The sequence below is a fragment of the Mus musculus genome, chromosome X, assembly GCF_000001635.26.
Source record: "Mus musculus strain C57BL/6J chromosome X, GRCm38.p6 C57BL/6J".
Lineage (NCBI taxonomy): Eukaryota > Metazoa > Chordata > Mammalia > Rodentia > Muridae > Mus > Mus musculus.
The window spans coordinates 36,638,002-36,648,834 of NC_000086.7; the positions used below are offsets into that span (position 1 = coordinate 36,638,002).

Consider the following 10,833-nt stretch of genomic DNA (forward strand, 5'->3'; position numbering starts at 1 on the left):
TTTGTTGCTCTCTCCTAGGCCTGATCTTCTACCACCCTGACCTGAATCATTCTGGAAGCTTCCTAACTAGCCTTTCTTCTTCTATCCTTACCCTAGATAAGTGCCAACATGATTTAAAACAAAAATTTTCACTTTTTTTGAGACAGGCATGTATACCATAGCCAAGGCTGGCCTAAAATTCATAGTATAACCCAGGCTCAAACTCAGAGCAACCCTTCTGCTCACAGGAATGCCGCTTGAGTGTTGAATGAACAATGGGACTGATTCAGGTGTGCCTACCAATCCCCTACTCCCTTAGCCACATTGAGAGCTGGAGTGGTAAATGTTGTAATGAGCTCACCCTCAAAGAACTGAGTCAAAAAGAGACAGAAATTAGGACGAGTAACTGGAACCAGGTGTGTGTGCCACCATGTCTGACTTAAAATACCCTAAACCGGATCATGTTAGATATCTGCTCAAAACCCTCCAGTGGCTTCCAACCATGCCTTAAAGGAAATCTAAACTTCTTACCTTCAAAATGTGCCTTCTGCCTGCTTCTGTCGATGCCTTCCACCTCCTTGTCCCCCTGAGTTTCCTCTCCACCCCAGTCCCTTGGCTTCTTTACTGGACACAAGACATTAGGCACATTGCTTATGATTTGCCTGGCTCCTTTGCTTTTCCGATTTGACTCAAATGCCTAGTCTCCTCCTCAGAGATGCTATCCCTGAACAGTTAAAAGAGCACTGTTCTCATACCATCAAAGCCACCTAGTCACAATGCATCGTTAGCAACTTGTGTTCGGAGCCCCTTTCCTTCATCCCCTCGAGTGTCCTAAGAGCATGGAATGTATGCCTGCTTCATCAGTATTACCCCAGAGCCTAGAACAGCTGGGAGGCAGGAGAAACTCAATAGGGCCAAAGCTAAGTTAAACAGCGACTTTGCCTGACAGCTTCTTTCCAAAGGTGTTAGTTCTGTATTTAGAATCCCACACCAGCATCTCAAGACCAATGGTGCAACAGCAATGCAGGCTAACACGCTTTTTTAGACTAGAGCTATTAACACTAATGAACAATGGGAGTAATTCAGGTGTACCTACCAATCACCTACCCCGCTAGACATTGGGAGCTGGAGTGGTGTGTTATAATGAGCTTACCCTCGAAGAATTGAGTCAAAAAGAGACAGAAATTAGGGCGAGTAACTGGAACCTGATGCAGAAAACACCATAAGAGGACTAGAACACTTTGCACCACAGATTAGCAATGATGCTATTAACATTTCTCCACATGAAATGCTAGATGGTTTGAGAATGTTCTTTGTAGCTTTTAAATGTGACACTATTGTTCCCTTCAAGAGCAATGGTATGTGCAGGAGAGCAATTTTACTTGCCCTAACAGTTGTACTAGGAGGGCACATCATCACTTTGGTAAGCAGGGGCCACTAATGTTAAATGCCCTGCAGTTCCTGGACAGACTTGTATAATGTTGTTCAGTGCTAACACAGAAATGGCTTATACCTAGCTAGAACACAGAGTGTGGTATGGGTCTAGGAAGATGGTTCCATGGGTAAAGCACACAAGTGGCAACCACACAAGTGCAAGGATATGAGTTCAGATCCCCATAACCCATGTATACCTGGACACAGTACTGTGTGTCTACAACTCCAATATTCCTGTGGTGAGATGGGAGATAGAGGCAAGAGACTCCTCAAAAGCTCACGGAGCAGCTACTCTGACAAATGCAATACTCAATAACATGAGACTGTCCTAAAACAAGGTAGAAGCTGACGACTGATACCCGAGGCTGACTTCGGACGGCCACATGTGTGCTGTGGTGTGGCATGCACGTACTCTCCTCTCACAGACATGAACATATGCAAATATCATACACATACACACACAAAAAGACTTAAATGCTTTCAGAGATTTCTAGGTTAATAATTTGAGCATGCTATTCTTTAAAATATTTTGGTTCTTTTTGGGGGGATTATAATATAATTACATCATTCCCCCCTCCAAACTAGCATTACATTTTTAATTGTTTTTTTTTTCTGTATTTTACCCTGAACTGTTTTTTTGGTTTTTTTTTTTTTTTTTACATTTTGACCCAGATCCTATATTCATTCAGTATACAGCAGAGAGAAAACTGGTGTCTAAGAAAAGAATAAAGATTCAACAGAATGTGTCATAATAGAACAGGCTTTCAGTCCCAGGCCCGAGAAAAGAAGCTGCCTGGGGATGATGCTCAGTTCCTGGCAGACAGCTCTTCCATGATGAAATATGCCGCCTGCCAGCAAGCTGGGACTATGTTCATTCCACATGGATAGTGCTATGGGAAGTCGGCTGGCAAGTTCCTGATTGCACAGTGAGGCAAGAGGGTAATCTTGAATTGGAATCTGCTAGGTAGGGCTTGGTTCCCTCGGACGAGTGTCCAGAGACTCCAGGGCCACGAGAAAGGCAATGCAGAGACCCAGCTGAAGGGGTTCACTCTGTGAAGCTCAGTCTTGTGTGTGTGAGATCACCCAGGCCTTTGAGACTTGCAAGATAAGCTAAAGGTCTTGGTTTTTACTGAGATCATCAGTTTTTCAGTGCTGACCTTCCTTCCCCCAATTCAGTTGCTTTTTCAAGTAGTACAGGCTGCTGGGCATGGTAACTTACACCCTAAATCCCAACACTGAAAGTCAGAGGCAGATGGATCTCTGTGAATTCAAACCTAGCCTGGTCTACATGTCAACACCCTGTCTCAAACATAAAACAAAACAGAAATCAAATCGTATAGGCTAAAGCCTACTCATTAGGGGCAGGTTTTCTCACAAAGCTCCTAGCTTCCTTTTCCTATACAGTAGACCCAAGAATCTACTCAGTTGCATGCATTTGGTACTCCCTAGGGGTTTAGAGAGATCAAAAACAATAATTAAGTACACTCACACCTGAACAAGATCCTCAGGAAAAAAAAGAGGAAAGAGGAAAGAGACATAGGCCCAGGGACCCAGGGAAGTCACACAATTTTTACTTCTGTCATATTGTTTCTTGCTTAGAGATTATGAATATGCCAGACTGAAGATATGGCTCGGTGAGTAGAGAAAGCGTTTGCCAGGCAAGTGTGAGGACCCGAGTGACGGAGCTCCAGAGCCCACGCGATGCTGGGTGTGGCAGCACGTCAGTAATTCCAGTGCACCTGCAGTGAGATAAACCTGCAAGCTCTCAGGCTAGCTAGCCTGGCATGCCCAGGATGGAACAACAAAAAGACCAGATCTCAAACAAGGTAGAGGTGAGGACAGATAACTGAGGTTGTCCTCTGGGCTCCACACATTTACTGTGACATGTGCATATGTACACACTCAAGATAAGTAATTTCTCAGCAGGCTCAATTTATTACACCAAACCACAAATTCTCCTTAAGGCATTAAAAACAAGACCCTCCCCACCTCAGCCCCACCTAGTGGGTATCATATCTCTATGCTCATATCCCCATTCTAGTTGATCCAGACTTCTTTGAGGTCTTCCAAAGATGAAGATTCCCCTCACCAAATATGCCCTCTCATACAAACTTTACCCACCCTTCAAAGTCTACTTCATGGAACCTTTATAGTGGCAGAAAAAAAAAATCAACAACCAAAATGCGTTCAAGTAGTTCTGGTTTGAAATGCCATCAAGTAGCTAGGGGATTTTCTTGGGTCTGTCACCTGTTTAAACTGTAGAAGATCCACATGGAATATCCCTTGTCCAAAATGTTTGAGCTCACAACTATCTCTATAGAAGAAGATATCTTTTTTTTTTTTTTTTTTTTTTTTGGTTTTTGGAGACAGGGTTTCTCTGTATAGCCCTGGCTGTCCTGGAACTCACTTTGTAGACCAGGCTGGCCTTGAACTCAGAAATCCACCTGCCTATGCCTCCCAAGTGCTGGGATCAAAGGCATGCGCTACCACCACCCAGCTGATATCTTGAGGGTGAAACCCAGATAGAAACACAGAGCTCATTCATGTTTCCCATGCATGGTGTATGCATAGCCTCAAGGTAATTTTATACAATATTGTTAATGCAGCTTCTTTACAGCAGCCCAGCACATGAGGACATACGTGGACTTTTCCACCTGTGCTACTGTGACAGTATTCAAAAGGCTCCAGATTTTGCAGTGTTTTAGATTTCAGATTTTTGGATTTGAGATACTCAACCCCTAATAGTGACCAGTACTTATCTTACAGGGGGTTTCCTGTTTCTTATCTTTTATGTGTACTTAAGACAGGGTCTCATACAGCTCAACTAGCCTCCAATCTAGCCAAGAAGGACTTTAATCCTTCTGAGTCTACCTGAGTGCTGGAATAATAGTAATCATTAGCTAGCATGCCCAGTCTCTCTCTCTCTCTCTCTCTCTCTCTCTCTCTCTCTCTCTCTCTCTCTCTTTCTCTCTCTCTCTCTCTTTCTGAGTATGTGTGTGTGATTTTTTGAAGAATCACATGAGATGAGCAAATACTTAGCCCCAAAAGCATTGAATTATTATTATTATATTGTTATTATTGCCGCTACTACTACTCAATTTTCACTGGACTTCCTTAATATGTCCCAGTCCTTATACTGTCTCTTCTGAGAAATGCTCCCTATATTCCATGTAGACCATGTTGACTTCAACTGTGACCTGCCTCCAACTGCAACTAAGCTTTTAAGCTTCTTAAAAAGCCAGGAATATGTTGGAAACAACAACAACAAAAAAATCTGTAAACCTGAATGGAGATTGAATCTGAATTCTTAAAATACCACTACCAATAAAACTCTTCTCTCCACTACTCATAGTTAATGTCTTCTGAGGAAGGAAGAGTCAGCTTTTGTTAAGGGTCCTGCATGCTGCAGTGGATGGTCCCCAAGCCATGACTATCTAGGCAGCACAAATTAACTCTATGGGTTATTTTTTAAGAGAACATGGTGTTGGGAGTCTGAGAAGAATTAGGAGGGAATAATGGGGTAAATATGATTAAAAGACTTCATATGCATGTATGAAATTCTCAAAGGATTAATAAAATACTATTTCACCGGGCAGTGGTGGCACACACCTTTAATCCCAGCACTTTGGAGTCAGAGGCAGGCAGATTTCTGAGTTCAAGGCCAGCCTGGTCTACAAAGTGAGTTCAGGACAGCCAGGGCTACACAGAGAAACCCTGTCTGGAAAAAACAAAAAACAAACAAAGCAAATAACAGAAAAATAAAATATTATTTCTTTAAAAGGATTCTATAATTATAATTAAAGTAAGATTTCTTTTCCATTCTGAAAAAAAAAAAAAAAACATAAGTTCCTTTCTCTGACAAAGGCAGGGGTGCATGCTGGGAAAATAAAAGGCATAGCTAGCCTTAACAGCAGAGAGCTTCTTCTCTCTCTCTCTCTCTCTCTCTCATGTGTGTACACACACACAATACACACACACCATCAACAAGCCTCACCATTTCTTCTGATGACACATGGATCCAGTAAACTTGGGTCTGTTGCCTGAATATGATATAAAAAAATAGACCAATGAGCCACACTTTTCTTGTGTGATATTTGGTTAAGAATAAATGGGAGACCTCGAGTCCACCTACTGCAGAAGATGGTTTCTGCATGCCCTACCCTCTACCTTATACTTCCTCTTCAAGTCAGCCCCAGCCGTCCTCTGATGGGTATAGCAGCTGGTATTCCCTGGGCACCAGTGCCTGGAGGCTCATTCCACTTTTCCATGTGCTTTACAAGAACTGAAGTAAAAAACACTTTCATGGAAGTTACCCCATGCTTCAAGTTACTCCATCCTTTTGAGAGGATACACTCCCCACACAGGAATAAAAAATAGAACACAGAAATATGCGGCTACCAGCCCGGCGTGGTGGGGCATGCCTTTGATCCCAGCACTCAAAAGGCAGAGGCAGCTGGATTTCTGAGTTCGAGGCCAGCCTGGTCTACAAAGTGAGTTCCAGGACAGCCAGGGCTATACAGAGAAACCCTGTCTCCAAAAACCAAAAAGAAAAAAAAAAAAAAGAAAAAGAAAAAAAAAAGAAAGAAATGTGTGGCTACCAGAATCTCACATGCTTTAAAAAAAATTTTCTTTTAAAAAACTGAATTTGAGAGATCCCCACTACATTTTCAGAATTGAAAAGGCATCCCTATCAATTATACTTCACAATCTTACAGTATTTCAACAGTATGAGGTTTCAAAGGTAGATCTGAGACAGGAAGAACATCAGGTAAAATGGGTACCATCTTTGAAACCCTGTGGGAAATAAAAAGACCCAGGTAGTCCCCATACTGCAATTCAGAGTTCCAGGGTTCCAATCAACACATGTTTAGAGTTAGTGACATTCAAAAGTGCTCAGGTAGTGACTGGTTTCATAAGCAGGTGATAAATGTAAAAATGGTACTAGTCCCAGTGACCAACATGCTCAGAGACAGCAGTATCCAAGACATGAGGCTCCCCAACTTGCTTTCTTCCCTGATACTTCTGCCCATCTACTCAAAGCTCAAGACTATGCATTCCAAAGGCTTAGAGGTTTACCCTGCTTTCTTGGGTCAAATTAGAAGCAGTTTAATTCCATCCACGGTAGGAACCTCACAAGGCCCTTGGTGGTCATCAGTGGGCAGAGGCAACGGACCCTGGGTAGTGGTTAACTGGAATGAATGTCACTGAAGCAGATTGAGAACCAGAGCCCTTGGCTTTTGCATACAGCAGGGAGGAGGGCATCCTTCAGCTTTCCTAAGCAATCTAGTACACCCTAAGGAAAAGCTTCCAGTGACCTCAGCTGCAGCAGCGGCCACAGCGCCCCCTAGTGCGGCACCAAGACCCAAGAGAGCAGCCGAATGGATCCAAGGGGGAAAGCCTAGGGGCATCTCTAGAAAACCTGGTTTCCACCTAGAGCAGGCCTGGCTACCTGGGTTCTCTCCAAAACCCCTCCCAAGTCCTCACTCAGGGTCCAACGCGGCCCTGCCTCCCAGGCACCCAAGACTCCGGTAGGCCAGGGCGGCCGGCCAACCGGGACGCAGAAGGACGCAGCCGCCTGGTCGATTCTCAGAAAGGGGGGGGGGGGTGTTATCGGGAGCCTCAGCAGCCGCTGTACCTTCACGCTTAGCTCCGCTGGGGTAGCGGAACCGCTACCGCTCCTGCCGCCGCCTCCCTCCAGCCGCCGCAGTGTCAAGGATCAACCCTCCTGGTCGCTCTCTTCCACCGCCGCGGGCGAGGCCAGCTGTTGAATGGCTCAGGTCGCGACACAGAGTCGTCCTCGCCGCATCCGAGAAGGCGACGCAGGCGCGCGCGCTCGTGCCAACGCCCCGAGCGCCCCTCGCCCCGCTGCAGGCCCCGTGAGCTTCCAGGTGGCTGCCTCCTGATTCCTGGCTGGGGGCTACAGGGTGCAGGTTTGCACGCCTGCCTGCTCCAATCCCTTGGTGGGCTCCAGCGGACCAATTGACTCCCCTCGAGAGCTCCGCCCCCTTCGCTGCCATCCCTTGACTTGCCGGCAGAACCAATGGCAACCACCGACTAGACCCGCCCCTAGGATTTCCCCAGGGCCAATCGCCTTCTCCCGAGCAAGCATTAAAGTAACCCCGCCCCTCCTGTACAGCCAAGCAAGGGCCAAAGTTAATTCCATTGCAAGGTTCTAACTAGCTCAAGGTTTTGTCCAGTTTACTCACCGCCCACCCCACTGCCTAATTATGTGATTTAGAGACTGCAGACACCACCAACACCCACCCACTACACACACACACACACACACACACACACACACACACACACACACACACACACACACACAGAGAGAGAGAGAGAGAGAGAGAGAGAGAGAGAGAGACAGAGAGAGAGAGAGAGAGAGAGAGAGAGAGAGAGAGAGAGAGAACAGTGCTACAGGCCTTTAATCCCAGCACAGACAGAGGCAGGCGGATCTATGAGTTCAAGGCCAGCCTGGTCTACAGAGTGAGTTCCAGGACAACCAGGGCTACACAGAGAAACCCTGTCTCGATAAAGAACAAGCACAAGAAAAGAAAGAGAGCCAAGACTGGGGGAGGGGGATGCAAGCATGAGGACCCAGCTCAGATCTGTAGCAAGGGTGTAAAAGTTGGAATGTGGTAGGGTGAGTTTGCAATTCCCATTGCAAAGGGAATGGGAATTAGGCCAGAGGTGGTGATACTGTGTGGCTTTCTGGACCTTGCTGGTCAGCCAGGCTAGCTAGGCAATTGGTGAGTTTCAGGTTCAGTGAGAGACCCCGTCTCACAAAATAAGGAACAAAGCAATCAAGAAGACACCCGATGTTGACCTGTAGCCTCCACACACTTGTGGACACATACACATTTTTTACAAGAGAAAAAAACATCACGGAGAGACTTACCCACCGTCATAGCTGAGAACTAGCCACTCTCTTGACCAGATCTTCCCCATCAAGAAGTCAGCAAGAACCTAGGAGAACACTCACTGGTTGTGGGTTTATTTTCTTCTTGTCCAGTATCCAGTACAGGAGCTTAGACCCTGTATGCTGGGAAACTTCCAGGAACCAGGCACCAAGACTCCCTGACTCTGCGATGGTCACTTTGGTCTCTGGCCTTCTAGCCTGAGGATAAGCAAAGGTAGCCTTGCCTCTCCTTCTCCATGGTTTTCTAACAATTTAAAGACCATTCTCCTGGCCCACTGTTCCAGGCTCTGATGTTCAAAGACACAAATTGAGGGTCTTCTCTGAATGTAAGCCAATTGCCTTAAATCTTTTGAAAACAGACACCAGGAACTAAGTGTCCCTTCCAACCCTTGCCCAGATGACATTTCTTTGAGTTCATCAACATGGAATTCACTTTCTCAGATGACAAATCACAAAGTTGACACTTAAGAGATTTACTGTCAACTCCTTCCCTGGGGAGGTTCTCACAGCAGCAGCTGTCACAGGGCTGGTTTTGCTTGATTACCTGGTGTGGAGGTTAATGTTAATTTCATTCACTTCCGTCAAGACCCCTGCTGCTCACTCTGGCCTAAATAAATCATCCCTCCTGCTTGATTATCCGACTCTCATCCTCTTTACACAATTGCCACAGAGCCCCCTGGGCGACTTCTGGCTGGGAAAAGTTCTCAACACTGAGTGTTGCCCTTGTCCATTTCACAGCGGAAGCTACAACTCTGGTTCTAAAATACAATAGGGTCCCCATACTGCATCCCCACTTAAAGGCCCATCACAGCTGCTAATGTTTTCCCACTACCCTCTTGCCTCCAGTGCTCTTAGAATAAAGCCCCAACCCACTGCACTGCTTGTAAAACCCTTTGTAATCTGGAATCTGGTCTCACCTGTCCAGCCTCATTCCTAGCTATTCTACTGCCATCTCAGAACACTTTACACTTTTTTAAAAATGGATCTTGGTTTTGGTGGTGGTGGTGGTGGTTTTTTGTTTTGGTTTGGTTTGGTTTCCCCACCACCACCACCACCCCCCAGAAGGGGTTTCTCTGTTTAGTCCTGGCTGTAAAGGAACTCACTCTGTAGACCAGGCTGGCCTCGAACTCAGAAATTTGCCTGCCTCTGCCTCCCGAGTGCTAGGATTAAAGGCATGCACCACGACCGGCTCTCAGAGCACTTTATACTTCTAATATAAATTCCTATTGTTTCCCCAGTGAGCTATGTTATCTTGCATGCCTATTATACAAAGTCTAGAATAAGTTGATCCTTATCAACCTCTGCCTGACCTACAAATCATAGATGTATCTTTTTTATGCACTGTGCAAATATGTGCAGATATGTAATTATGTGAGATGTGCTCTCATTATGTGTCAAATCTCTGGGATAAAAAGTGTGTATGATTAAAATAATGTATAAGATCTAGAGTTGAATATCCCATAGCTTAGGCATAATACACTTTTGTGCATTGATTTTCCTGTAAAATACACACAAATACAAATGCGTAGGAGTGGGTTCCTCTGTCAGGAGCTCCTGAGTAGGGTGTAAGTAATAACCCTGATTCCTTAGCACTGGAAAACAAACATCAAGGTTGCTAAATGTTTTTGGTTTGCTGGGGCCTGGATTAAACTCATGGCTTCACACATGCCCAGGAAACACTTAAATACACCCAGGGGCGGCGGGGAGGGGAGAGCCCCCAGCAGCTAACTGTAAAGATTGTTTTAGACTTCAGATATGACCAAATGAATGAAGGGTTGGGAAAAAGTAACCGCCTTTTCTTTCTCCCCTATTGAGTATCACTGGGTGATTATTAAAGTTTGGCATTTCACAAAGTTTGGCAACGTGAAGGCTAAAGATTATGGCTTTTTTCTTTCATATTCAGTTTAAATTTTAAAGCCTAAGTTATTAAAATGTTTTGTGTGGCTTTTTCTCCCTCTTTTTGTAGATCAGATCAAATAAGAAATTGATAGCATGCTGTAGCTGTTAATGGTCCAAAGAGCAAAGACATGAACAGGAAGGTAAAATAAATCAAATGCAGTCTTGAAATTACAGTGCTTTGGCATTAAATAGGATTTTAAAATTAATGTTATCAAATGTTAGATGCTTGAACTACCACTGTGGGGACAGATTTTCATGTTCCTTAGAAAGTTCTTAGTTCTTTGGCCTCTAACAGCATGCTTTATTTTTCCTGTTAAAACAAGTGGAGTCTACACAGCTGACCTCACCACATCTGGAGTAATTTGTGGGGTACACTGGATGTTCCTCTGTACATTCTTTTCTTATCCATAGTTCGATATGTCCCCTTTCCAAATGCAAATTGACCTTAGAAGGATCACATAATACATTTGCTAATTGTTAACATCTAGCATAAGGAAAGAACCATCATTTCATGGGGAAAAAAACATAAAAAGTTATGTGTACTAAATCACAGTTTTCAGAATGTTTTCGCTTCTTTTGGCATTTTTGATCCACATGATAAC

At 44.7% G+C, this 10,833-nt stretch overlaps 1 protein-coding gene across 4 annotated transcripts in view; it reads right to left on the reverse strand.

Moving 5' to 3' along the window:
* The window catches only part of Akap17b (A kinase (PRKA) anchor protein 17B), a 37,293-nt gene extending 29,829 nt beyond the window's left edge, over positions 1–7,464 (reverse strand). The window contains exons 1-2 of one of the 4 annotated variants that reach the window (XM_006541383.4): positions 7,049–7,464; positions 5,408–5,453 (exon numbers count right to left, since the gene is read on the reverse strand). The gene's annotated coding sequence lies outside the window, so the exon portion shown is untranslated. The remainder of the gene's footprint in view (positions 1–5,407; positions 5,454–7,048) is intronic. The other 3 variants (XM_006541384.4, XM_006541385.3, NM_001081956.1) reach the window with 3 other exon arrangements.
* Positions 7,465–10,833: the final 3,369 nt, after the last annotated feature.